Below are 27,283 nucleotides of genomic sequence, written 5' to 3' on the forward strand. Positions count from 1 at the left end.
GCTTTGGCCATCACTTGCATGTTGCTGTCTTCCAGTTTTTAAAAGGAAATATATATAAATATAGAAATAGATCTTTGAGCGTGTTTTTTTTCAGGAGATGTAGACTTCCTCGCCTTTTATAAAACTTAACCCTTTCCCTCCACAAATGGCTGGTCAATGGAAACCAGGTTTAATTTGCTTCTGCACGGATTTGGAGAGGAAAGATATTAATTCTCAGTTTTCCCAGAAATGAGTGATCTGCAAAAAATACAAATATGTTATGTAGACCGGGAGCTAAACAGAAGATCCCACATCTAAATCACTTCAATAGTACACTACTCCAGAACAGAAAGAGGTTCTGTCCATGAGACCCACTCAGCATCAGGCTGGATGGTTTGAGAGTGTTTTCTCTTCAAGGAGATGTTAGAATGAGGGGTTGCTGTTTAAAACAACGGCTTTGCACATATAAAAGAGGGACAGACAAGAACTTTTTCCTCTCACAGGATGATGAGTCATAGATTCCCTACAGTTTGGAAGCAGGCCATTCAGCCCATCAAGTCCACACTGACCTTCCAAAGACTATCATTCAGATACACACCCCAACCCTATCACCCCTCATTTTGCATGGCTAACTCATCTAGCTTGCACATCCCTGTACACAACGGAGCGATCCACCCAACCTGCACCTCTTTGGGCAGTGGGAGGAAACCCACGTAGACCCAGGGAGAATGTACAAACTCTAAACAAGCAGTTGCCCAAAGGTGGAAGCAAACCCAGGCCCCTGGTGCTGTGACGCAGCAGAGCTAACCACTGCGTCACCCAAGTCTCCTTCTCAAAAGCCTTTGGAGGTGGATAGATGCTCCGTGAGCCAGGGTGTGAGCTGGTCGGGATTTGGCTGGGACTGTGGAGTAATCAGATGAGCCACAATCTTATAGAACCGCGCATCAGGCTTGAGGGGACGAATCGTCTGCTCCAGCTCCTCATTCATCCACTTGTGAGATCCAAACGGCTGAAATAGTGTGAGAGTAGTCTTTTATTTATATTTCTTCATAGGATGTGGGCATAGCTGGCTGGGCTGGCATTTATTACCCGCCCCTAGTCGCCCCTGAGAAGGTGTTGGTGAGCTGCCTTGTTGAAACACTACAGTCCATGTGCTGTGGGTTGACCCACAATGCCTCAGGGAGGGATTTCCAGGATTTTGACCCAACGACAGTGAGGGAACATCAATGTATTTCCAAGTCAGGATGGTGAGTGGCTGGGATGGGAACTTGAAGGTGGTGGTGTTCCCATATATCTGCTTCCCTTATCTTTCTGGATGGAAGTGGTCATGGGTTTGGAAGGTGCTTCCTGAGAATCTTTGGTGAATTTCTGCGGTGTACCTTGTAGATAGTATGCACTGCTGCTACTGAGTGGAGGGAGTGGATGCTTGTGGATGTGGTGCCAATCGAGCGGGCTGCTTTGTCCTGGATGGTGCCAATGTTCTTGAGTGTTGTTGGGGGCTGCACCCATCCCGGGAAGTGGAGAGAGTATCCCATCACACTCCTGACTTATGCCTTGTAGATGGTGGACAGGCTTTGGGGAGTCAGGAGGTGAGACACTCATGATAGGATTCCTAGCCTCTGACCTGCTCGTGTAGCCCCTGTGATCATGTGGCTAGTTTATTGTAGTTTCTGACAACTGCTATGCTGTTGTGTTAAGGCTGGTGGTTTGGTGGTGCTAACAGTGTGGACAATGGTGCAGGAGTACACAGGCTAAATAGCAGAAACCCCAGAGAAACTACTGCTCCCTGGTAGCCACACTTTGAATTCCATGGCACTGTCAAGTTTATTGGGAAAGAGATCAAATTGGGGAGTTTCATTGAAATGTATAAGTTTAGCTTATAATGAAAGCAATGTTGTAGAAATAAGGCATTTGCCTGTCATGCTCCATATTCAGAGCATGCCATTTACCCCTAATAGGATAATCAGGAATATTTTTCTAATCTTCCAGAATTGAACTTTTCAATTCCTGCCATTTTTACCCAACTCTCTCATCATTGCCCACACCAGGCATGGAAGCACAGGATTTTATATTTTACCTTTTGAGTGGTAGGAGGTTTTTGGGGCTTTTTTTAAGGAAAGGAGTCTCCGTCAAGAATCTTAGAATCAAAAAATCCTCACAGTGTGGAAGGAGGCCATCCAGCCCATCAGGGATGCACTGATCCTCTGATGAGCTTACCACCCAGACCCACCATATCTCTGTAACCCTGCATTTTCCCAATGCCTCATCCACTTCACTTGCACATCCCTGGACACTACAGGGCAATTTAGCATGGCCAACCCACGTCACCTGCACACCTTTGGACAAATGGGAATGGGAGTGCAGAATAGTGTGTCCCTACTCATTGCTCCCACCACTCAAGTGCTGTTGCCAACAATTTCATTACTACCCACACCAAGTGGGACAGAGCAGCCACACAGACTAATAATCCATGAGTTCAAATCCCACCTTGCCAACTTGAGAAACTCGATTCCATTTTTCTTCTCAATTCTAAAAACGCGAAACCTGTTCCATGGGAATTGGCCACAATGCTGTCAACATTGTTTACTTCAAGAAAGGAAATCTGCCATTCTAATCCTGTCTGGCCACTATTTTTAAATAGTCTTCCACTCGTGCAGGCTGTCATGTGTGTTCAATACCCATATGTCTCTGCTGTAACAGCGACATGATGTCCCAGCGTAATGATTTTTGGAATTAGAACTTGTTTGTCCTTAGAAATGACTTATAGTGACGTATCTCTGTATGGCCAGAGTCAACAATTATTGTCAGGTAATTCTTTTAATACTGTTTGGCTGTTCCCTGGACAATAATCTCTTGCGACCCTTGTAGTTGCTTATCTTTGGCAGTTGTCATTTGAGGCTGTTCACACTGACTCCAGTCAAAGTTTTAACAGCTCAACCTTGAGAATGTCTTCGACTCCAACTGATCTGCTTGTCACTCTGTTCCATCACAGTGTGACAATGCTTGCTTGCTGCTCTGCAGGTCCAAGACGGGGGTGCAGGAGGGGCTCCTATCCCCGAGCTCATCCACTCCAACCGAATGCTTTTCTTCCCCTCTCTTTACATTGTCTGTTTTTTTCACTTGCTCACCTCGCCCTGAGCTTGGACAGCATCAGTGGCGGTGAGAGCACAGCTCGCGGAGCCAGGGAGTAGATCCCGAAAGAGCCTCGGCCGACTTCTGCGGAGAGGGCACAGGAACTGGGATTGGCGGCCGCTACATTGGCAGAGGCAAAGCCAGTGAGGTAGGTCGGGCCGCAAAAGATGGCGCCTGAGGAACTGCAGCTTCGATGTTTGTTGTGGGCTGCGGCAGAGGAGGGACTGTGACACAGGCTTCACTGATGTCAATAAGCTGGCTCAGGACCAGCGGACCCTGCTTCACGTGATATCTTTCCCTTTTCCTTCATCCTTTAAATTATTCAAAACGGTGCCATATCGTGGCGACAAATGAAAACTTTTTATTTTATTCTTACCATAAAATACACACGACAATAAAATCTAGCAAAAATAATCAAAAAACTTCTATGACTGGGCTTCTCCTGAGATGCTGCTAGGCCTGCTGTGTTCATCCAGCCCCACACTTTGTTATTTTGAATCCCATGCGTTGTGATTACACTAAGATCTGTACACAACATTATCACTAAGAATGTTATTAAAGCTGGAGATGGTTCAGGGATGTTATCCAAGTGTCTTTTAATTGTTGTAATTGTCCCTGAATCCACCACTTTCTCTGGAAGTTCATTCCACGCACGAATCAATCACTGTGTAAAAAAAAGTTGCTCCTTGTGTCCTTTATAAATCTTTCTCCTCTCTCGTTAAAAATATGCTCCTCGTCTCTAAGTTGCTGGATAAAGAGTTATAGGGAGAGGCTGGATAGACTGGGGCAGTTTCACTAGACTATAGGAGGTTGAGATGTGACCTTATAGAGGTTTATAAAGCCATGAGGGGTTTAGATGAAGTGAACGGCAGGTATCTTTCCTCTAGGGTGGAGGATTTCGAGACAAGGGAGCGTATTTTTAATGCAAGAGGAGAAAGATTCATAACAGACGTGAGGAGCAATTTTTTCCACACAGTAATTGATTCATGTTCTTTCAGAGGAAGAAGTGGATACAGGTCTAATTACAACGTTTAGCAGGCATTTAGATAAGAATAAGAAGTGTTTGGAGGGACACGGGCCAAGTGCTGGCATGTGGGACTAGTTTGGTTTGGGATTACATTCGGCATGGACCTATAACAGGTGACCAGATCTGCACACAATACTTCAGAAGAGGCCTTACTAACGTCCTGCACAACTCAAATACCATCCCTACTCCTAATCTCAAAGTTCTGAGCAAAGAAGGCAAGTGTGGTAAAAGCCTTCTTAACCACCCTGTCTCCCTATGACACGAATTTCAAAGAACTATATATTTGAACCCCTGGGTCTCTCTGTTCTACATCCCTGCCCAAGGCCTTAGCTCTAATTGTATAAGCTACAAGCTCATTTACCTTGTTTTGCATATTGTGTTCATTTTAGTACACCTTCAGTCCTACATTGACTGTTCCCCCTTCTTCTAGCTGTCCTGCTATCCATTGTGCCAAAGCTAGATTCCTGACCTTTGCCATACTCTCTGTCCTTTAACTTGTTCCAGAAACTTTAGTGACCTCTGCTGAGCCCTCCTCCCCCCGTTAAATTGTTCCTTAATTGTCCATGCAACTGAGCTCCCCCCACCATCCCCAAATCACCTCCCAATACCAACCCACCCACATCCCCCCTGCCCAACTCCACTGTTCAGTAGCTCAGGTAGTTGTAACGATTATCAACTTTTTGGAGATAGTAAGAACTGCCGATGTTGGAGTCGGATATAACATAGCATGGGGCTGGAAGAACTCAGCAGGCCAGGCAGCATTAGAGGAGCAGGAAAGCTGACATTTCGGGTCGGGACCCTGCTTCAGCTTTTTCGTTCTTTTTTTTAATTTAGCCCCTGGCTGCTGATATTCCTTTAGCAGAACCTCTTTCTACCAACATCGATGGGACCTACATGGGTGACAGCAACTGGATCTTTCCCCTCGCACTCCAAGTTCTCTGCAGCCAGATGAGAGATCCTGAACCCAGGCTCCAGGCAGGCAAAACAAGCCTTCAGAGCTGTGGCCACACCAAACAGTGCCTATTCCCCTGACTATACAGGGGTGGCACGGTGGCTCGGTGGTTAGGACTGCAATCTCACAGCACCAGGGACCCGGGTTCGATTCCTACCTGGGGCAACTGCCTGTGTGGAGTTTGCACATTCTCCCCGTGTCCGCATGAGTTTCCTCCGGGTGCTCTGGTTTCCTCCCACAGTCCAAAGATGTGCAGTCTAGGTGGATCAGCCATGCTAAATTGCCCGTAGTGTTCAGGGGGGTGTGGGTTATGGGGGATGGGTCTGGGTGGGATGCTTCAAGGGGCAGTGTGGTCTTGTTGGGCCGAAGGGCCTGTTTCCACACTGTAGGGAATCTAATCTAATCTAATATACTGCACTATACGTTTCTCTTTTCTCCTTCCCTTGAATAGCTCACTATACCATGATGCTATGGCAAGTTTGCTCATCCTTCTTAAAGCCCCTCACTCTCATTCGCGTAGGAAGCAAGAATCTCAAACCTATCTGACAAGCTCAAGGGCTGAAGCTAAAACAGTTCTGACAAAGGGTCACTGGTCCCGAAGCAATTACTCTGATTTCTCTCCACTGATGTTGCCAGAACTGCTGAGCTTTTCTAGCAATTTCTGTTTTTTTGGTTTTTATCAAGGGCTAAGTCTCCTTCAGCACTCCCTCCTGGATCCCACTACTGAGTGTCCCAGAGTCAGGCAGCACAGAAACAGACCCTTTGGACCAACTCATCCATGCTGACCGAATTTCCCAAATGAAACTAGTCCCGTTTGCCTGCTTTTGGTCCATATCCCTCTAGCCATTTCCATTCGTGTGTCGGTCCAAATATCTTTTAAATATTATAACTGAACCTGTATCCATCACTTCCTCTGGCAGTTTATTCCACACACAAACCACCCTCTCTGTGAAAAAGCCACCCTTCAGGTCCTTTTAACATCTTTCTCCTCTCACCTTAAACCTGTGCCCTCTCGTTTTGAATTCCCCTAACCTTTGGAAAAGATCTTTGCCTTTCACCTTGTCTATATTCCTCATAATTTTATAAACCCTTATAAGGTCACCCCTCAACCTCCTACTCTCCAGGGAAAAATGTCCAAGTCTTTCCAACCTCTCCATTTATCTCAAACCCTTCAGTCTCGGTAACATCCTCATAACTCCTTTCTGCACCAATTTCATAGTATCCAGACAACCAGAACTATACACAGTTCTCCAAAAGCCGCCTCACTAACATCCTGTACAACCTCAACATGACGTCCCAACTCCTACAGTTAATGGTCTGAGCGATGAAGGCAAGTGAGCCAAACACCTTCTTAACCACCCTGTCTACCTGTGATGCAACTTTCAATGAACCATGTACCTGGACGCCTAGGTCCCTCTGTTGGACAACACTCCCCAGGGCCCTACCCTTATCTGTGCAAGTCCTGCCCTGATTTGCCCCAATAAAATGCAACACCTTGCATTTATCTAAATTAAAATCCATTGCTAGTTCTTGCTAATTGGCTCAATGGTTCATGATCACTTTTTAATCTTAGTTAACCTTCTTCACTGTCCACTAAACCGCCAATTTTAGTGTCATCCACAAATTTGCTAACCCTCAACAGTATCCAACATTTGTGTGAGTTGGGGATAGGCACGGAAGACTCCTGCACTACCTTCCCAGCAGAGTTGGCAACGTAATGTTGGATGTCCTTTCAAACAACAAAAGAAGTTTCTCAACCTGTTCCTTTTGTTCTCAATCAGCCGAGTTGACAACTCTGTCTCATCAGTGTGTTTTACCTCGGTGAGAATTTTCAACCAAGCTCCTGAACATGAGTCATGTCAGAATTTCCCATCATGCAATGAGGGAAAGGGTGAAGGGTAGGAGACATTGCTTTTCACCCTGCGTCTGTCAAACAGCACCCCAGCTTCTTCCGGAAGGTGTTTTAAAAGGATGAGGAAAAGCTTTTTCTCGCAGCGTGTCATCAGAATCTGGAATGCGCTGCCTGAGAGTGTGGTGGAAGATCAGTTAAGGTTTTCTAAACAAAATCAGATCATTGGCTGAAAATGAAGATCATATGAGGCAGGGGAATAGCACCAGCTAGGATTTACAGAACATGTTGGTTTAGAGTGCCTTCCTGACCATAACGTCAACTGTCCCTGTAGATGTATCTGTTGTTGACCTTCCAACATGGCTTCATATCTGTGTCCATCTCAAGTAATGTGACTTAGGCAGGGCCGATTTTTTGCCTTGAAAATCCTTCCTGAAGATTTTAATGAATGTCAAGGTGATTAATAATTCAATAAGCCTCTCAATGATGGTTCCTTTTCAGAAAAGTCAAATATACCCCTTTGATGTGGCATTTTCTGACAAACTGGTCAAATCATTATTGAAGTTCCTGCTGTATGATGTGAGTTGGAGTCCACTAGTCCTGATGTTATTTACCATCCTTAACTTGTCTTTAAAACCCTTCCAGAATATTCTTTGGATCATTCTTTTCATCCATAGGAAGACCACATTTTAATTCTGTAAGCCTGTCCTGGCCAATGGTGACCACAATTTCCACAGCTCTCTTCTTGAAATCATCTATGGCTTGACATGTAAAATAAAATGCAGTCATTGTTTTATAGTTGTAATTCAGGAAGATGTCCTTGGCTGTCAAGTCCGTAAGTGTTTGCCTTCCATTTCTCATTGGAGCTCTTTCTGAAGTAAAGTGTAGCACACTGTTTGTTTGTTTCTTTAACTGATGTTGTTTCTCTCTCCCTTTTGTTTTTGCTTTTATTGGATGTGTTTCCCTTTATGTTTTACTTGCTGCTACCACTTTATTTCCTTTGATCCTTTTAAAAACTGCTTTGAAGATCAACAACCTTGTAGTTCAAAAATTGCTGGCTTGTAGTTATGGATTTCAGCCACTAGTTGGCATTCACACCATTTGAGGAATGAGGATGCATTCTGCTGCTGGAGCGAAGCCTTTGACAGTGAGGCTTCCTCTGAAAAATCAAAAGGGGCAGGTTGTTTCTTTTGGAGATAGCAAGAACTGCAGATGCTGGAGTCCCAAGACAACACAGTGTGGAGCTGGAGGAGCACTACAGGCCAGGCAGCATCAGCAGAGCTTTCTTTCTTTTTCTACTGGGCTGGAGAGAGACAGCATGTGAGAATAGTAGCCATGTGGCTGAATTGCCTTTGCCACGGGTGTGTTTATGGGATGCTGCCCATATTGGAACAGTTGCTAGGCAGTGGTTAAATAGCACACAATCTTGCTAAGTGTTTCAATAAAGTTATGGGAATTCTTTTTGTTGTATTTTAATTGTGCTGTAAGAATAAAGTGTGCTTTGGTTAAAGTTTAGTGGTAGACCAGTCGAATCACATCTGGAACACAATGCCTTACACTTGCCTTTTTAAAATATAAAGAAGTTAAGCTCCATAACATGCTTCAGGGGTTCCGGTCTGGTCCATTACAGGGTGCTGTGAATGCCAACAGGGGGAATGAGAGCAGTCATGAGAGATGCAGTACTCCCTGAAATATTGGTGCCAGCAGGATGTAGAGCCAGAGGTGCAAAAGGTGAGCTGGAGTCACCAGGTACCTGCTCAGACTTTCACTTTGGGAACATGCCCCCATCTCGTTTCTAACCCATGCCTGTGTAAAGTGGGAAACTGCACATTAATGAGGCACAGATTCACTACAAGTGAGGTGTTACTGGGTGAAAATAGGCTTCCCGTTGCTCACTGGTGAGGTTCCTGCCTCAGTGTTCACCACTTAGTTTGTAGAATGGGGCATTTTTCCTCTTGACATTGACAATCGCATTACTGGCGATGCAGAACAACATCCCCAGCTTTCCCACCACTGGCCGTACTGTTCAGGGGCTGGGAAGATCAGGGTTCTCAAGGGTAACAGAAGTTGACAAGATTCAACAGAAAATCAGAACATGAGCACTGCGATGGGAGAAGGGGAGAGAGCACAACAGCAGGGGAGGAAGATTAAAAAAAGGAGAGTGAGTGAGAAAGGACATTGAGTTGAAACGTTAATTAAGTTTCTCTCTCTACAAGTGCTGCCAGGCCTGCTGAGTTCCTCCAGTGTTCTCTGTGTTTATTTCACTGTGTGTACAATTGCAGGGTCATGAGATAAATGATGGAAAGTTGGGATAATCTAATGCTCTAACATGCAGCACCCACCATTAAATGAAAGCAACACAGAACAAATTATTCAATCTACTGTGTCTGTGCTAGCCCCTTGAAAGATCTATTGCCCTCGACTGCTTGTTTCTATACTGTCACCATTGAAATTCAATTATTTCATCAAAATTCTCTGAAATTTTGTTGCGAATCCCAGTCCTTTCTGTTTCAGTCAGGGACCAAGAAGGTCAAAGAGAGAGAGAGAGAGAAAATGGAGAGAGATAGATCAAAAAGCACAGATACAGAGTTGGGAGAGAACAACAGAAAAGGAGGAGGGCAAAGGGCGAGAATGAGAGAGAGAGGGGGAAGGGCAGGGAGTGAGAGTTACAAAAAACATGCACAGAGAGAGTGAGGGGCAGAGAGAAGGTGTACAGAGAGAGAAGGTGGGAAACAAGAGATGGAAAGAGGTGGGAGCGACAGAAGGACAGTGAGTGAGGGAGACAGAGGGGCAGGAACAGATGGAGAGTCCGGACAGTAAGAGAGAAGAGTGGGGGAGAGAGTGAGAAAGGTGGGGGGAGAGAGAGAGAAAGAGAGAGAGAGCAGGGTGTCAGCAGGAAGAGGAAAGAGCAGGGGAGAGAGAGAAAGGTGGAGCGAGGACAGGGTTAGTGGGAATGAGATAAGGAAGGGATAGGTTGAGAAAAGGGGCAAGGGAGAGGTAGAAAGGTACTGGGGGCTGGGAAGGGGAGATTGAAATGGATCGAAAGTGGTGGGGAAGGGAAAGAGGGTAACAGAGGAAGATGAAGAAGGGCAGAGAGAAAGAGAGAAGTAGAGAGAGATAAAGAAAACGGGAGAGAGAGTAAGAAAGAACGAGTGAGAGGAGAGCTGGCGTTTGAGAACACTAGACATTTCTGAGTCAGCAAAGAAGAAGCCTTTCTAAATTTGTCTCCCAGTTGCAGCTCCAGCTAATTTAGGGAACGTCTTAATTTAACATGGGGAAGAAAATTTCCACAAGGTCCGGGCCTAGGAGAAACAGGCATCTGAGTCCATCGACAGAAATGCTGGATTGGCCCAGAGCATTCTGAAAATAAACCCCTTTTATCTTCATAGCTGTGAAAGAAAAACCCACAGTGAGTGAAATGGAATTACATTCTTCTCTCTGTTTAACCTTTCTCATTCTGAACGACTTAGAGCGCGAAGGTCACTGGTCTGAAATATGCTGTGGTGTGGACATCAATCCCAATCTGGGTGAGCTGAGCTCATTTACTGTAACGTGATGCCACTTCAGTTAGACAACCGTTCTCTGCTTCAGGGTCCAAATCGTCTCCAGTGTTCCAGAGTCCATAAGTCATTGGAGGATTTCACAAAGAGAATGTTAACGTTGATTTTATTTCTGAGTCTTTACCTCTTTCTGATTTCGGAGAACTCAACGCTGCAAAATATTTTTAAAAATCACCCTCATGGGCAACATGTTCACACACAGAGGGTGGTTTGTATATAGAAGGGAAAGGAAGGAAATGGTGGATGCGGAGACAGTGGCAACATATAAAAGACGTTTGGACAGGTACATGGATAGGGAAGGTTTAGAAGGATGTGGACCAAATGAAGGAAAATGGGACTAGTTCAACTTTGGGAAACTTGGTCAACATGATCAAGTTGGATCGAAGAATCTGTTTCTATGCAGTATGACTCCATGACTCAATCTCTGCATCACCTCATCTAAATCTGAAGCAATTTGCAATCCATTCTAACTTATATTCTGTTCATTTTTTTAATTCATTCATAGGATGTGAGCATCAGAGGCTAGGCCAAGAGTTGTTGTCAACTCTCATAACCTTCAGAGTGTGGCAGGAAACTGCCTTCTCAATCTGTTGTGAGTTGTATGATGGGGGGACACCCATAGTGCTATTCAGAAAGGAGCTGTATGATTGTGAACCAGTGATACAGGAATGGCAATATGATTCCAAGTCAGGATGATGTATGGCTTGGAGAGGAACTTGTAAGCAGTGGTGTTCTTGTGTCCTTGTGCTTCCATGCGGTCAAGGTCATGGGTTTGAAAAGTTGTGTCAAATAGGCCTCTTGGCATGTTACTGCAATGTATCCTGTCAAAGGTATACACTGCTGCCACTGTGCCTGCCTATTGGAAGAAGCGAACGTTGGAAGGTGATGGATTCAGTGCCACTCACCAGGCTGCTTTCTCTTGGATGGTAATGAGTTTCTTGAGTATTATTGGAGTGGCACTCATCCAGACAAGTGGAGGGTATTCCACCACACTCCTGACTTGTGGCTGGAAATGTAGATGCTAAGGTAAGAACCCCCAGACTCTGCCTTGCTCCAAGTATTTATGTAGCTGGTTCAGTTCTATTTCTGGTTAATGGAAACCCCCCAGGTTGTAGGTAGTGGGAGTTTCAACAATGGTAATGCCATTGAATGTCAAAGGGAGATGGTTAGATTTTCTGTTGCTGGAAACAGCTTTTGGCAGGTACTCATGTGACGCACATTACTAACCACTTACCAACCCACACCTACACACTGTCAAGCACTCACTGCTTGTGGGTGTGCTTCAGTATCTGAGGAGTTGTGAACATGGCTGAACACTGTGCAGTCATCCATGGACATCCTCACCACTGACCTTACGATGGTATGGACATGATTGATGAAGATGGTTGGACCAAGGATCTGAGGAACTCCTGCGGTGGCGTGTGGGACAGGGATCATTAACCTTCTACAACCACGACCATCTTCTTAGCACTAGGTATTTGGATCATTAGTTGGAATAATGTTGGATGAGGAGAACTCTGAAGTCTTCGTCAGAATTGGGGCAGGAGAAGGGAGCGCAGACAGGGCCTTGTTTTCATGTTTCAAGCTGACAGCATGGCACTCCATCAGTACTGCACTGGAGACTCAGTCTAGGTGTTGCAGTCAGCTATCTGGAATAACATTATAAGTAAATAATCTTCATATTCTGAGAGGAAGGAGTGCTGCCCTCGACCTGGCACTGAACAAGGCCTGTCTTATGGCTACTTTATAAACCAGAAATGCAAAGTTGGAAAAAAAAATCAATGATTGAATCTTGAGATATGTGAACTTTATAAATCTTAAATTTACTTTTAAATTGCAAATAAATAGATGTAGCTGCAACTATTTAAAAAATCACAATCATAGAATAGGTTGATATCACAGAGTATAAAAATTGTTAAGAAAAAATATGAAGTTGAAGGTTTACAGCTTGCATTCATCAGGATTGAAACACAAGAAAATCACCTGAGAAGGTTCATACAGCTTGCACTGCAAAGTGGAAAGATTCAAGGTCGTATCTCTTATTATCCGCATTTAATAACACGTACAGCGCTTGATTAATCAGCCCTAACATCTGACCTCAGTTGGTTTTTCATTATCTTTGAGAGAGCAGCCAATCAACAGTAGCCCTTCCTGATTCTCCAATTTATGTTAAAACCTGTAAAGATCCAATTATTGAGAATAACAAGGTGTCGAGCTGGATGAACACAGGCCAAGCTGCATCAAGGGAGCAGAAAGGCTGCTGTTTCAGGCCTAGACCCTTCTTCAGAAATAGGGGAGGGGAAGGGGTTTCTGAAATAAATAGGGAGAGAGGGGGAGGCGGATAGAAGATGGATAGAGGAGAAGATTGGTGGAGAGGAGACAGACAGGTCAAAGAGGCGGGGATGGAGCCAGTAAAGGTGAGTGTAGGTAGGGAGGTAGGAGGAGATAGGTCAGACTGGGGTGGACGGACAGGTCAAGGAGGCAGGATGAGGTTAGTAGGTAGGGAATGGAGGTGCGGCTTGAGGTGGGAGGAGGGGATAGGTGAGATGAAGGACAGGTTGGAGATGCAGGGACAAGCTGGGCTGGTTTTGGGATGCGATCAGGGGAGGGGAGATTTTGAAGCTTGTGAAGTCCACATTGATACCATTGGGCTGCAGGGCTCCCAAGCGGAATATGAGTTACTGTTTCCTACAACCTTCAGGTGACATCGTTGTGGCACTGTAGGAGGCCCAGGATGAACATGTCATCTGAGGAATGGGAGAGGGAGTTGAAATGGTTCACGACTGGGAGGTGCAGTTGTTTAGTGCGTACCAAGATCCAATTATTTCTCTTTTTTTTAATTATTCGTTCACAGGATTAGGGTGTCGCTGACTTGACCAACATCTATTGTCCATCCCAGGTAGCAATTAAAAGTCAACCACATTGCTGTGGGTCTGGAGTCACAACTAGGCCAGTATAGGTAAGGATGGCAGTTTCCTTCCCTAAAGGGCATTAAGTAAACCAAATGGGAATTTACAACAATGGACTCCTGGTCATCATTAGATCCTTAATTCCAGGTTTTTTTTATTGCATTTACATTCCACCATCTGCCTTCTCGGGATTTGAATCCTGTCCAGCTGGAAGACCTTGTTATCTCAGATTCTCCAGCATCGGCAGTTCCTACTATCTCAGCTGGAACATTACCTGGGTCTCTGTATTAACAGTTCACAACGATATCACTCAGCCGCATAGAAATGTATTTGACATGATACATCTATTTCTGTAGGAGAACTGCCCTGTTCTTGGCTCTGAATGATCCTGATTTTCAGCAAACAGTGCAAGCAGTAGAATATCTCCAATGGTCAGCCCAGAGATCACCCTTCTTCCTAATATTTATTATCAAATTTGACAAATTATAACATTTGTGATTTGTGTAATCGAGACAGGTTTGTCTGAGAATTGCATTGTTCAAAGAGATCTCCTTCCCAGCCTGGATCAATGGTTGAGGATTGGCAATGCAGGTCAGGATGCAATAGGGACATGTTGTCGAATCATCATGGCACGGAAAGAGGCCATTCAGAGCTTGAAGATAAAGTTGGCTCTCTTTGAAGCGTTCCAATCAACCCCACTTTCTGATCTAACCCCATGGCCCTGTCATTTCTCTTGATCTTGCATTAACTTTACTTTTGAATTCAGTGATTTTTCTCAGTTCCCACCACCTTCATAGATGATGAGTTCAATGCTATTACCAATCGCTGCTCAACAGAAACTAAGTTATTCCTCATGTTTCCCTGTATATCTTGTTCTAATGCTTAACTTGTATTCCCCTTGTCCTGGTAGCATCAACTATAGCATTTTTTTCATTAACCTTATCTAAACCTGTTATCATCTTGATCAAACCAACCCTCAATCTGCTTTGCTCCAAAGAGAACAATTCTGACTTTTTCAATCTAACCTTAAGATCCTTCATTCTTGGAACCAATCTGGTATATCTCCTCTGTGTTCTCTCAAAGATCATCACATCCATCCTAAAGTGTCATAAATAAGGTTCATCATGAAAGGTCAATCCCATTGAAGGGCATGATTTAAAATTACAGAAATCATAGTATAGACCATACAGCTCTGAAATAGGCTTTTCGGCCCAACTTGTCCGGGTTTCCTAAATTGAATTAGTCCCATTTGCCCACATTTGGCCCATATCACTCTAAACCTTTCCAATCCATACACTTGTTCATCCAGCTCTGCACCTTGTTATCTCAGATTCTCCAGCATCTGCAGTTCCTACAATCTCTGAATTGTAAAAAAGTGTTTCTACTTGATTAACAATTAAATTGTTTCTTATATCATAGGGTTATAAAGAAAGGAATGCTGTCGATGCTGGACTTTCAGATAAATTTTGTGAACTTGCACATATATATATATATATACACACAAAAACAAAAATTGCTGGAAAAGCTCAGCAGTTATGGCAGTATCTGTGGAGAGAAATCAGAATTAACGTTTCGGTTTGAGTGACCCTTTCTCAGAATTGGTTTGCATTTATATATCACCAATATCACCCCTTGTGTCCTTTTGGGTGTCACGATGGCTCGGTGGTTAGCACTGCTGCCTCACAGCGCCAGGGACCCGGGTTCGACTCCACCCTCGGGCGACAGTCTGTGTGGAGTTTTTACATTCTCCCTGTGTCTGCGTAGGTTTCTTCGTGGTTTGGACGCAATGATATTGAAACTTACGATATTAAGTTAAGGAGCTATCATGCTGTCATGGGCATGTAGGTGGCAGATGCAGTTCAGTGCAACAAGTAAGAAGTATATGTTAGAGGGAGAGAAGAATATTAAAAGAGACTATATCCCAAACAGCAAAATTCGCAACAGTGGATGATTGAGAGAGCTGGCTGGATAGATAGACATGTCTTCAAAATCGGGAGTGTTATGTGGCTCTTTGCAGCTTAGAGGGATGGCTTTAACAACAAGGCAGTGGGCATTGGCAAGATTTTTTTAAAAAGACATTATTAGCAAGCTAATAGGAAAATTTGGCCACTTTTCACTACTGCAGCTTTAAACAATCAAACAGTTCTGGGCCTTTCTGATACATAAGAATAAGCACTCCCTCAACACTGCATTGAAGGAGGCTTTTGGGCTCAAGATTGTAAAATTGGGCTTGGATGTATGATCTTCTGACTCTGAAGCAAGAGAGATCTGCACTGAGCCACAAATGAAGGTAAAGGACTCTGTGGAGCAACTCAGTAGAGAACAGGGGCCTTTTTCTTCCCTAGTGTTGGCACGGTGGCTCAGTGGTTAGCACTGCAGCCTCACAGCGCCAGGGACCTGGGTTCAATTCCACCCTCAGGCGACTGACTGTGTGGAGTTTGCATGTTCTCCCTGTGTCTGTGCAGGTTTCCTCCGGGTCCTGCAGTTTCCTCCCACAGCCTGAAGATGTGCAGGTTAGGCCATGCTAAGTTGCCCATCGTGTGCAGGGAAGTGCAGGCTGGATGGATTGGCCATGGGAAATATAGGATCAGAGGGTGGGAGTCTGGGTGGGATGCTCTTCAAAGGGTTGCTGCAAAATTGACGGGCTGAATGGCCTCTTCCGCACCATAGGGATTCCATGTCATTGCTAATATCTATTCTTCAACCAATGTCAGTAAAACAGATTATCTGGCCGTTATCTCATTGCTGCTCGTGGGATCTTCCAATTCGGACATTCTAATGTTGGCTGTGAAATGTTTTCTGACATCAGGAGGTCACTGTGAGAACTGCACAAGTCAGCATTTTGCTCCTTTTAAGTGTGCAGTATGTAATCATTGTTAAAGTAATCCCTGGCAGAGAATGAAATTTTGTGTATTTAAAAATTAATTTAAAGGAACAGATTTTGCATTGCTTTGAATTTAAAAGCAAGATACAGTAAATTCAGCACAAGTATTCAAGAGAATAGATATCACATCAAACGCCAGTTTCCTTATCCAGCTAAACACAGGAGGAAATTATTTGATTTAATTATTTGTGTGGGTCACATTCCTGCTTTCTTGATTTGCTCCAATTATAAAAATGTCCTTTCAATTAGCCTGAAGGAACGAGAGATGTGAGATCTCTCAGAAGGGCTGGATGAGAAGGGAAAGGGCCCATTGAAATCAAACACTGCACTTCAGGGAATTCTGTGTCAATTTCGAGGAATGTGGGCCAGCGCTGGAGGTCTGAGGTTTATATCATTGGTGCCATGTGACAGCTTTTTGCTTCCAGATCCAAATCTCGCTCGCTGCCCTGCAACATTTCCATCTTAACAGATGGAGTCAATGTTTTCGTAAACACAAAGTTGGGTGACTCCAGATCTCGTTCCTTAAAAAGCCTTGCCCTGGATCTCTTCAGTCCTACGTAGAAAACTACAGAGTCACAGAGATGTCATGTAAATATAGCTGACTGCCTGAATAAACATGTCTCTGCTTATATGCTTAATGAAGTCACCGCAATGCCCTGGCTTCGATCATGGGCTGTCGTGAAACACATGCTTTAAATGGTTTCATTGTCAAGAGGTCTATAGTTACAGCTTCCAAACCTCACTGGAAGAATATTTTCCATTCAGGAGCATCGATGGGGTTTTTAGGGAACTCCTTCCCCGTGAGCAGGCTCTGAGAGAGGGTAAATTGACTCATTACTTGCGAGCCAATCGGGAATCTGTAGTCCTGACCACCATTCACTTCACTACACTTTTCCAACAAAATTTGAGCGATCACCATCTAAATGTGTCAGTTGACCCTGCAATGTTGTGGGGAGTGAGAATGTTCCATAGAATGCCTACAGCTCAGAAAGAGGCCATTCAGCCCATCGAGTCCTCTCCAATCCTCCCACCCAACCCACCTGTAACCCTTACATTTCCCATGGCTAACCTGCACATCCCTGGACACTCTGGGACAATTTAGTATGGACAATCCACCTAACCTGCACATCTTTGGACTGTGCGAGGAAACTGGAGCACCCGGAGGAAAGCCAAGCAGACACGGGGAGAATGAACAAATTCAACACAGAGAGTTACCCAAGGGTGGAAACAAAACCGAGTCATTTGTACTGTGAGGCAGCAGTGCTAATCACCGTGCCACAAAGGGCAATGTTTCTATTACCCTTTGTGAGTGAAAGTGCTTCACTGCTGAAGAGCCTAGTTTTGACCTCCACTTTGATCTAGAATTCTCACCTGGTGGAAATAACCTTGTTCCCATTCAATCTCTTTATCATTTTGTGTTGAAAATCTGCAACCGAATTTTGACAAGGCAGTGAAAGCCAATTTTGTACACGTATCGCTGGAATGTAACTCTTTAAACATCCTGGTGATTTTCTGCTGTGCTCCCACCAAAGCAAATACACCCTTCCTGAAGTGAAGAATTCCCAGATCTGAATGCAGTTAGTCTCGTGTACAAGACGAGCATTTCAGAGGCCCGAGTTCAATCTGTCTTTTTCACTGCTGGAGAACATCAACCAGTTACACTGTTACTGTTATAGTCTTTCACATGATTTGCTAGTGTCTATGATTCAAATGTCAGTTTGTTGATCTTCATAGCCTTGCTCAGTGACCATAACTGGTTCCATTTTGTTGAATTGTGCATTGATTGTGCTCTTTCCGTGCATTGAGTCAGACACTCAGGTCATCCTACCATCTCTATGAGGTGGCAAATAATTCAGATGGTGGGATCGGGGGAAGGGGGGGGGGGTCTTCATTGGGCACTTCTTCGCTGATTTCACACAAGACCAATCCTTGAGAGACTGCTTCTGCCACACCTGAGGCTATCAAATGCAGAAAGAATATTTTGACAGAGACACTGAAAAAGAAGAATTTTATCTAAATGGTAAGAGATGATAGAGCTCTGAGATGCGAGGGATCTATCCTAGTGCATGAATCATAGAACGTTAACACGCAGGTTCTGAAGAAGGGTCTAGGCCCGAAATGTCAGCTTTCCTGCTCCTCTGATGCTGCTTGGCCTGCTGTGTTCATCCAGCTTCATACCATGTTATCTCAGATTCTCCAGCATCTGCAGTTCCTACTATTTTTCTCAAGCTAACACAATGTTTTTTTTTATTATGAGGCAGTTGAATGCAAGAGTAGGGATGTCATGCTTCCGTTATACAGGGCACGTCCAGCTCCATCTTGAATATATGTACCAAACTGGGCTCAAAATCTTTCTGTGGGAGAGAATTCCACAGGTTCACAACTCTCTACGTGAAGAAATTCTTCCTCATCTCAGTTCTGAATGGCTTACGCCTTATTCTTAGACTGTAAATTATCACTATGGAGTTTCCATGGTTGCCAAGAAACTAGGATGTAAACTAACAAGAGACACAAATAAAATGAATTAGACAATGGAAGGAATTTAGAATTCATGCTGAAGTACCACATAAGACATAGCCAGCCTGCTCACTAATATGGAACAAAAACAAAGTTGCTGGAAAAGCTCAGCAGGTCTGGCAGCATCCGTGAAGGTAAAAACAGAGTTAACGTTTCGGGTCCAGTTATCCTTCCTCAGTTCCAACCTGAAACGTTAACTCTGTTTTCTCCTTCACAGATGCTGCCAGACCTGCTGAGCTTTTCCATCAACTTTGTTTTTGTCCCTGATTTACAGCATCTGCAGTTCATGGCTTTGCTCACTTATACGGTTATGAACAATAAAGAATCTTGTAGATGGGACATTGAAGCTGAAGCTATGGGGATTTAGAATCATAGAAACCCTATAGGGTGGAAACAGGCCCTTCAGCCCAACTAGTCCACACCGACCCTCAGAGCATCCCACCCAGACCCATAGCCTTATAACCTACACATCCCTGAACATTACAGGCAATTTAGCACGGCCAATCCACGTAACCTGCACATCTTTGGGCTGTGGAAGGAAACCCGAGCACCCAGAGGAAACCCACAGAGGCACGGGTAGAATGTCCAAACTCCACAGTCACCTGAGGCTGGAATTCAATCCAGTTCCCTGGTGCTGTGAGACACCAGTGCTAAGCACTGAGCCACCGTGCCACCCTGAGGAGGTGAGGACTCAGTGGTATTGATGCTAGACTATTAATCCAGCAACCCAGGTAATGCTCTGAGGACTTGGGTTCAAATCCTGCCATGGTAGATGGCGAATTTTTAATTCAAATTCATTCAAATAAATCTACAATTAAGAGTCAAATGATAGCTGCAAAACTATTGCTGATTTTCAGGGAAAACCCATCTGGTTCACAAATGTCTTATATGGAAGGAAACGGCCATTCTTACCTGGTCTGGCCTACATGTGACTACAGACCCACAGCAATGTTATGGATACTTAAATGGGAAGTTAGGGAGGAAGCACACTTCTGTGAATAAAAAAGAAAGTTGGGGTTTTGGAGAGCAACCAAAGGATACAAATGTCAGGATGGACTCTTCCCATAGAAGGAAAAATAATCTTGAAATAATCTCTGGCTAAATATTCATTGCAGTGTATGTTTGATTGACACAAAACTCACACTTCTGCAGAGGGATAAATTTCAGGGAGAAGTGTTTCTGAAACTACCTAAAGAGGCAAATGATGTACAACACTGTCTGTGGCAATAAAATTATTCTGCATGACTTATTAAGGGATGGTATATTTCAGTGAGATTTGCTTTGCTGGTCCACATTCAACTAAAAGCAGATCACACAAGTGTTTATTGTAATCAAAAAGGGAGCATCTTTAAAATGCATGCTCCTGATTTCTTACAGGGTAAGTTACAATTTGGAATTTCATGCATCATCCAGTTTAGGGAATATGACTTTGAGGTAGAGAATGGAAATGTTTAAATGCAAAGCAAAACAAAACACCTTCTGGTAGATGTAATTGCAATTAATAATGTCAGGGATGGAAGCGAGAAAACACTACACAATTTTACAGACGGACATACAAAACAGGAGTAGGAGTAGGCCATTCAGCCCTTCAAGCCTGCTCCGTCAGTCAATGAGATCATGACTGATCTGTTTGTGCTTCAAATTCTACATTCCTCTGCACTCCCACCACATTAGCCCTTTATTCCCCCGTGCACTGAGAATGCATTTCCCTCTGGCTTATAAATGCTCAATGACCCCACCAGTTCTAAAGTCACACAGTTCTCTGAGGGAGAGGTTTCCTCCTCATCATTGATCTAAGATTGGGATCCCTTATTTTAGACAATGTTTCCTAGTTCTGGACCACCCCACAGAACAGGAAACATCCACCTTGCGAAGACTGTTCAATATTTTATGTATTTCATTACGTGGGGACGCCAGTGTAGGCCTGGGGTGGACAAAGTCAGAAATCGCATGACACCAGGTTAGAATCCAACAGCTTTATTTGAAATCACAAGATTCTGCTCCTTTGCCAGGTGAAGTGGACGAAAAAGCAGCACTCTGAATGCTTGTGATTTCAAATAAACCTGTTGGGCTATAACCTGAGGTAACACAGTGTGCAGCTGGATGAACACAGCAGGCCATGCAGCATCAGAGGCACAGGAAGGCTGACGTTTTGGGCTGAGACCCTTCATCAGAAATGTAACCTGGTGTCATGTGACTTCTGACATTCTTATTTCAATCAAGTTTCTTGATGGGGATATGACATTTACAGCTTCCTCAATATTTTCTTTTATGGGATGTAGACATCACTGGCTAAAACTAGTATTTCTTGTCTGTTACCAATTGCCCTTGAACTGGCCATTTCAGAGGGCAATTTAGAGTCAGCCCTATCATTGTGAGTCTGAAGTCACAAGTACATCAAACCAGGTAAGGATGATTAGTGAGCCAGATGGGGCTTTAATCGATGATCACTTCACCTTCACCATCACCGTTACTGAGCCTAGCTTTCAATTTCAGATCTTTTATTTAAGAGCGCACATTTAAATTCCACTTTCTGTCAGGGTGGGATCTGAACCCAAGTACACTGGGTTACCATAATAGTCCATAATGATCAGGTCAGTGACATTACCACTGCAACCGCCTAGTAAGTACCTGCTTGCCATCTCTAAAGTAACATTTTTGATTTGAAATATGAAGTCTTGTGTTGCAATTCTTTCAGCTGATAATTGGGAGCTCAAATTTCTTTTCAAAAGTTACTGGCCTCTGCTGATGGTGCTATGAAATTTGAGGAGTGTGTTATTACTAAGATTAAAGTGGAATTTAAGATTTGAAGTCAGGCTTCAGGGACTTTTAGATTATTGGTTTGCAGCAGAATAAACCACACCTAATTTTGAATCAGCAAGCCTACTTAGGAGTGTTACTCCATTCCCAATTAATACTGCTAGCTCCTCGCAGAAATACGACACCACATCTAAAGATTAAACCATTATAAAACTTGCTTGGTCAGTTGAATTAGTCATGCACTAATACAAGACCAGTGCTAGCCCTGGCATTTAGCTAGTCCCTGGGCCACAAATGGGCTTCATTCCTGATTACACTTGCAAGTCTATTTGGATGCAAGTTGGAACCTAGTACAACACACAACAAAATATCTGTTAGTAAGTATCACTGAATGGTCCCATATCTTAAAGTTAATATGGGTTCTCATTACTAAGTACGGGCATTCGTAAGCCAGACTTTGATGAGCCGGAGTTTCCCTGTGTTGGAAGTAATTGCAATGATGAGCCTCCCGAATGTTGAGGGAAAATGAAAATTTAGAAATAAATAAGCAAGGACAAACGCATGCCCAAGTTTCTGTAAAATGAATTATATCCTTACTTTAAGAATAGCTACTGAGCATGTGCAACAGGAACAATGCCACTGTGCTGTAGGTCACATGAATCCAGAGTCTGTCTCTCGGTAAGATGTCCTTCTTTACCATCTGCTATATATACAGTTAGGTTCAGTAAAGCCTGGCACTGTTCAGTCTCAAGCATGAAAAGCAATGCTTTCTGTGCTGCTTCTTTGCAGAGGTGTTTTGCCACAGTGGTGAAGAAATGTCTGCTTCAAATAGGCAGTTGGTAAACAGCTTGGAGGTACGCTGGGTAGTTTTTTTGTTTAATTTAGATGACAGAAGCATAAGTGAGCGGGGTCAGGACTCCCACAGGCACAGGAAGGTTTTCAGTTTGGCTTTCGATTAGTGAGAATGTTTTGGCTGCTACTGAACTAACAGCTTGAGTTCGGTACTGCTGAAGTCTTAGACAAAACGCTTTAAACTAAAAAGAGGCAGACTGTTTCTTACAGGTTGGACTAGAGAGGGGCAGCGTGTGAGAATCTTAACTGTTCCGTTAAATTTCCTTTGCCAATGATGTGTTTATGGGAATGCTGCCTTAATTGGAACAGTGGTTAAATAATAAATTATCTTGTTAATTATTTCAATATGGTTAAAGCTATGCCAATTCTTTTTGTGTATTTTAACTGTGTCATAAGAATAAAACGTATTTTGATCAGTAATGAACCTATCGAATCACTTCTGGAACACAGCACCTTACACTTGCTTTAAAATAAATGAAGAAGTTCAGATCTAGTCTATCTGCTTCCCATACTGTGGCAAGTGAAAAAGAAAATAAAATGATTTATTTATAAGCAGGCTTTCCACGCCAGTCTTCATATTGAGCAGTCAAACAAAACTGGGTTTTGTTGAATGGAAAAGGAAATTTTTTATCTTTTAGCCTGAGAAAATAGGAACCTTTTATTTAAACTGTAAAAAATTACTTTAGCTGCAGAGACACTTGCTTTGTGAAAGCAGTAGATATCGGATTCAATTTGTCAAATTTTACGGAAAGGCCTGTATAAGGGATGTACTGAAACTCGTTTGCCCTCAATAATTCCTTGTGGGATAAAGTTTTCTAGACAAGAAAAAATTCTCCCAAAAATCTCTTCAAGCAAGCTTGCCAGAAAGAATTGTTAGGTAATAATTAGTGTAGGGAGATCGCTGGTCCTTTCCAAGTCATATTTTCTAATAATTATGATCTTTTAAAAATACTTTATTTCCTTGAAATCTTTGCATAGCTGTTTCCCAAAAGTCATCTTATTTCTAGTAAAAGAAATGGGTTAAGCTACATCACACTTTAAACTAAAAAAAAAGAGAACTGCGGATGCTAGCGGTCATAAACAAAAACAGAAATTGCTGGAAAAACTCAGCAGGTCTGGCAGCATTTGTAGAGAGAAGAGAGTTAACATTTCAGGTTCAGTGACCCTTCTGCAGAACTCTCCTGTCCTGATGAAGAGTCGCTGCACCTGTAATGTAAACTCTGCTTTCTCTCCACAGATGCTCCCAGACCTGCTGATTTTCTCCAGCAATCTCTGTATTTGCACACTTTAAATTGCTTGTTTCTTTTCTCTGGCACCCTATGAAAAACAAAACCATTTCATTCCAGAGAATTTTTTTACAATCAAAAAACTTCCAGTACTTCTCAGGAAGTCTTTATATATAAAAATATTTCCCAAACTCAACCAAAGAAAACAATGGATAGCATACAAGAATAACAAATTGCATTTATTTAGCACTTTTACTGTAGTTACTGCAGGCCCAAAAGCCACAGAAGGGACTGTATCACTGTCCAGCTCCCAAATCATTTCAGCACAAATCTTATATTCCCTTACTTCTAGACTGAAGAAATTTGCTTACATGGCATTCAAATGGGAGAAAAACATGGAAATCCATACTGACTATTCAAAAGAATTTGTTTTTACAGGTGAAAATGAAGATCAAGATGATATTCTTCAGAAAAAAGATGGAAAACAGATGCCTGCAATGACAGGGCTACACTGGTATGCAATGCTGTTGTCTAATCTCCCTCATCTTCAGTGATCGATTGCTATCTGCCTCTTTTAACATTGCAGCGCATTGCACATCATTTAGAATGAGTCTCCACACAGTCAGATCTGTTTAAGTTAAGCCCCCTTTGTCCTAGTCCTTTCAAAAATGCCAGTAATTAAAACCCCTAACAGGAATTTTGTGGATGCTGGTGGTGTCTTGTTTCCAATGCTGTTCTGATCATAAAGGATCCATCGCATGCTTTTGGAAAATTCCCAAGATCCGTTGAAACAGTCTCAAATTGACTGACAGCATTTCCTGAGCCTCATACAGCTCCAGTGCTTCGTATCTTTGCCTATGTGAATTAATTAAGATTTGAAATTTTGAGGGGGTTGTTAGAAAATAACCCATAATTAATCCAGAGTCCAGTGGAGTCTGTTCCAGTGAATATAGTTGAAGTAAAATAATCACAGTCCCAGAGGACCATTCAGCTACTCTGTCATGAGAGAGTGAGAACTAGTGGTGGTTTAACCTCAGGGTCATCATGCCTCAGGCAAGGAGCAAGGGTGGGAAGGAGGGTCCTTCATGGTAAGCTCAGCTGGTGCAGGAAGTGAATCCATGATATAGGTTGGCATCACTCTGCATCACAAGCCAGTCACCAACAAACTGAACTAATTGACCCCCATTACTAATGAATGTATTGAAAGCTGGGCTGGGCAGTTTATCATGCAGGAGGGAGTCAAGACTTATCCTTGTGACAGGAGCATTGCCTAATTGGATAGTCGAATGAGCAGAGATTGAGGATACTAGGCCTACATTCTCTGGAGTTTAGAGGAACGAGTGGTGACAATTTTCACAGTATTCAATAGGGTCAACACTACCCTGGCTGAGGGTCGAGAGGACACAGTGTCACATACGAGGGGGGCCACTTAAGACTCAGACAAGGAAGGTGACGAATGTTTGGAACTCTCTACTCCAGACAGCTGTGACCCCAATCATTGAGTATATTTAAAACAGAGATTGATTGATTCCTAGAGGCGATCAGGGAGGCGATGAGCTAGTGGTAATTATCGTTGGACTGTCAATCCAGAGGCCCAGGTAACTTTCTCGGGACCAAGATTCAAATCCTGCCACAGCAGATGGTGGAATTTTCAATTCAATAAATATCTGGAATTAAGAATCTAATGATGACTGAATTGATCGTTGGGGAGAAATCCCATTTGGATCACGAATGCCCCTTAGGGAAGGAAACTGCCATTCTTACCTGGACTGGCCTACATGTGACTCCAGACCCACAGTAATGTGGTTGACTCTTAACTGCCCTCTGGGTAATTAGGAATGGACAGTAAATGCTGCCTAACCAGCAACACCCTCATCCTATGAGTGAATGTGTGAAATAACATTGAAATAGAAGATCTATTGAGTGGCTTGTCACGTTTTGAGGTGCCAAATGGCCTACTCAGGTCCTATTTCCTACTATCCTAGCTCAGTTTAAAATCACAACATTGAATGCAAATGCAATGTTGAGAACTTTCTTTGGAATAATTTTCAGAAAGCAGTAGTGCAAAATGTTTGGGGATTTTTGTGTCTTTGAGAAGGTAATGGTGAGCAGCTGTCTTGAACTGCTGCAGTCCATGTGCTGTAGAAATATTCACCGTGTCATTAGGATGGGAGTTCTCAATTTACCTCTTACTATATTGAATCCATACCCACTATTCCCAGCCTTTGCAACTAGATTTGAATTAGCTTTCAGATATAACCTTCCCACTTTAATCTGGTCAGCACGGATGAGTTGGAGCGAAGGGTCTGTTTCTTTGCTGTATGAATCTATGACTTTATAACCAGATGCAGTAAGTAGTACCCAGCACTGGTGCCAGTGCCCAGGCTGGATGCAGAGCCTGAGCCGGACACAGGGTGTGGAGCTGATGCTACACTGGAGGTACCATCCTGCTTCTATTTTCGTTTTTTGCTTGGTGAGCAGATGGTTTTAACTTTGGAAATGTTCTTGCTGAGAATGTTTGCTTTCTCAGTGGTTCAGTGTGGATCAATCACCATGAGATAGTTGCTATGTAATGTTTCAGAGCATCATGAGGCAAAGCACTGGCATAGGGGAAAGTTGCTGACCTGAACCGGGGCAGAGAGAGAGAGCAACATTAAAGTACAGAAGGAATTTATTTGAGTCACACAAATCAAGTTATTAAAAGTGATCCATTCAAGATGTCAAAGGATTACAGAGGTTCTCAATGGATTACTGAGACTAGCGGAAGTCAGAGGGATGGGGAGGGGGTATAGGGACTGGAGGATGTTACAGGGATAGGGAGAGGTATGGGGCTGTGGGGTATTATTAGAGATAGGGAGGGGGTATAAGTGCTGGAGGAGATTATAAAAATGGACAGGCTTCACAGAAATAGGGAGAGATGTAGGGGTTGAATGAGGTTACAGAGATAAGGATGGGTATAGTGGGCTGGAGGAGCTTACAGAGACAGAAGGCATGTCAGGGCTGGAGGGTGTTACAGAGATAGGGTGTAGAGGCTAGAAAAGTAAACAGAGATGTGGACTGGTATAGGTGCTGGAAAGGTTTACAGGGATATGAAGCGGTGTAGGGCTGGAGGAGGTAAAGGAGATAGGGAGGGGCTTAAGGATTAGAGGAGGTTACAGAGATAGGGAGGGGTGTAGGGGCTGGAAAAGGCTCAGGGGTAGGGAGGTGTTTCGGAGCTGGAGGAAGTGACAGAGATAGAGAGGGCTGTAGGAGGTAGAGAAGGTTACAGAGATAGGGAGGGGGTGTAGGGGCTGCAGGAGGTTATAGAGATTCGGAGAGGTATAGGTGCTGGTGAAGGTTACAGGGATGCGGAGGCCAGAGGAGGTAAAGCCATAGGGAGGTGCTCAGGGGCTGGAGGAAGTGACACAGATAGGGAGGAGTGTCAGGGTTGGTGTGGTTGCAGTAATATGGAGTGGTGCAGGGACTGGAGAAAGTTACAGGGATAGGTGGAGCTGACAGAGATAGGTGTGATTGTCTGGTGGAGGATATAGTGGTGTAAAGGATTATGGGGACCAGAAGAGGACACAGAATAGGAAGGGTTGTAGGTACTGGAGCAGGTTAGATGGTAGGATTCAATAACAGCATCCTATGGATAAA

At 43.6% G+C, this 27,283-nt stretch overlaps 1 long non-coding RNA gene across 1 annotated transcript in view; it reads left to right on the forward strand.

Moving 5' to 3' along the window:
* LOC125446710 (uncharacterized) overlaps positions 1-27,283 on the forward strand; it is a 56,228-nt gene that overhangs the window by 14,279 nt on the left and 14,666 nt on the right. Inside the window, exon 2 of the long non-coding RNA XR_009442994.1 lies at positions 24,086-24,161. This is a non-coding gene — a long non-coding RNA (uncharacterized LOC125446710). The remainder of the gene's footprint in view (positions 1-24,085; positions 24,162-27,283) is intronic.

Source organism: Stegostoma tigrinum, chromosome 36, assembly GCF_030684315.1.
Source record: "Stegostoma tigrinum isolate sSteTig4 chromosome 36, sSteTig4.hap1, whole genome shotgun sequence".
In the NCBI taxonomy this organism is placed as follows: Eukaryota; Metazoa; Chordata; class Chondrichthyes; order Orectolobiformes; family Stegostomatidae; genus Stegostoma; species Stegostoma tigrinum.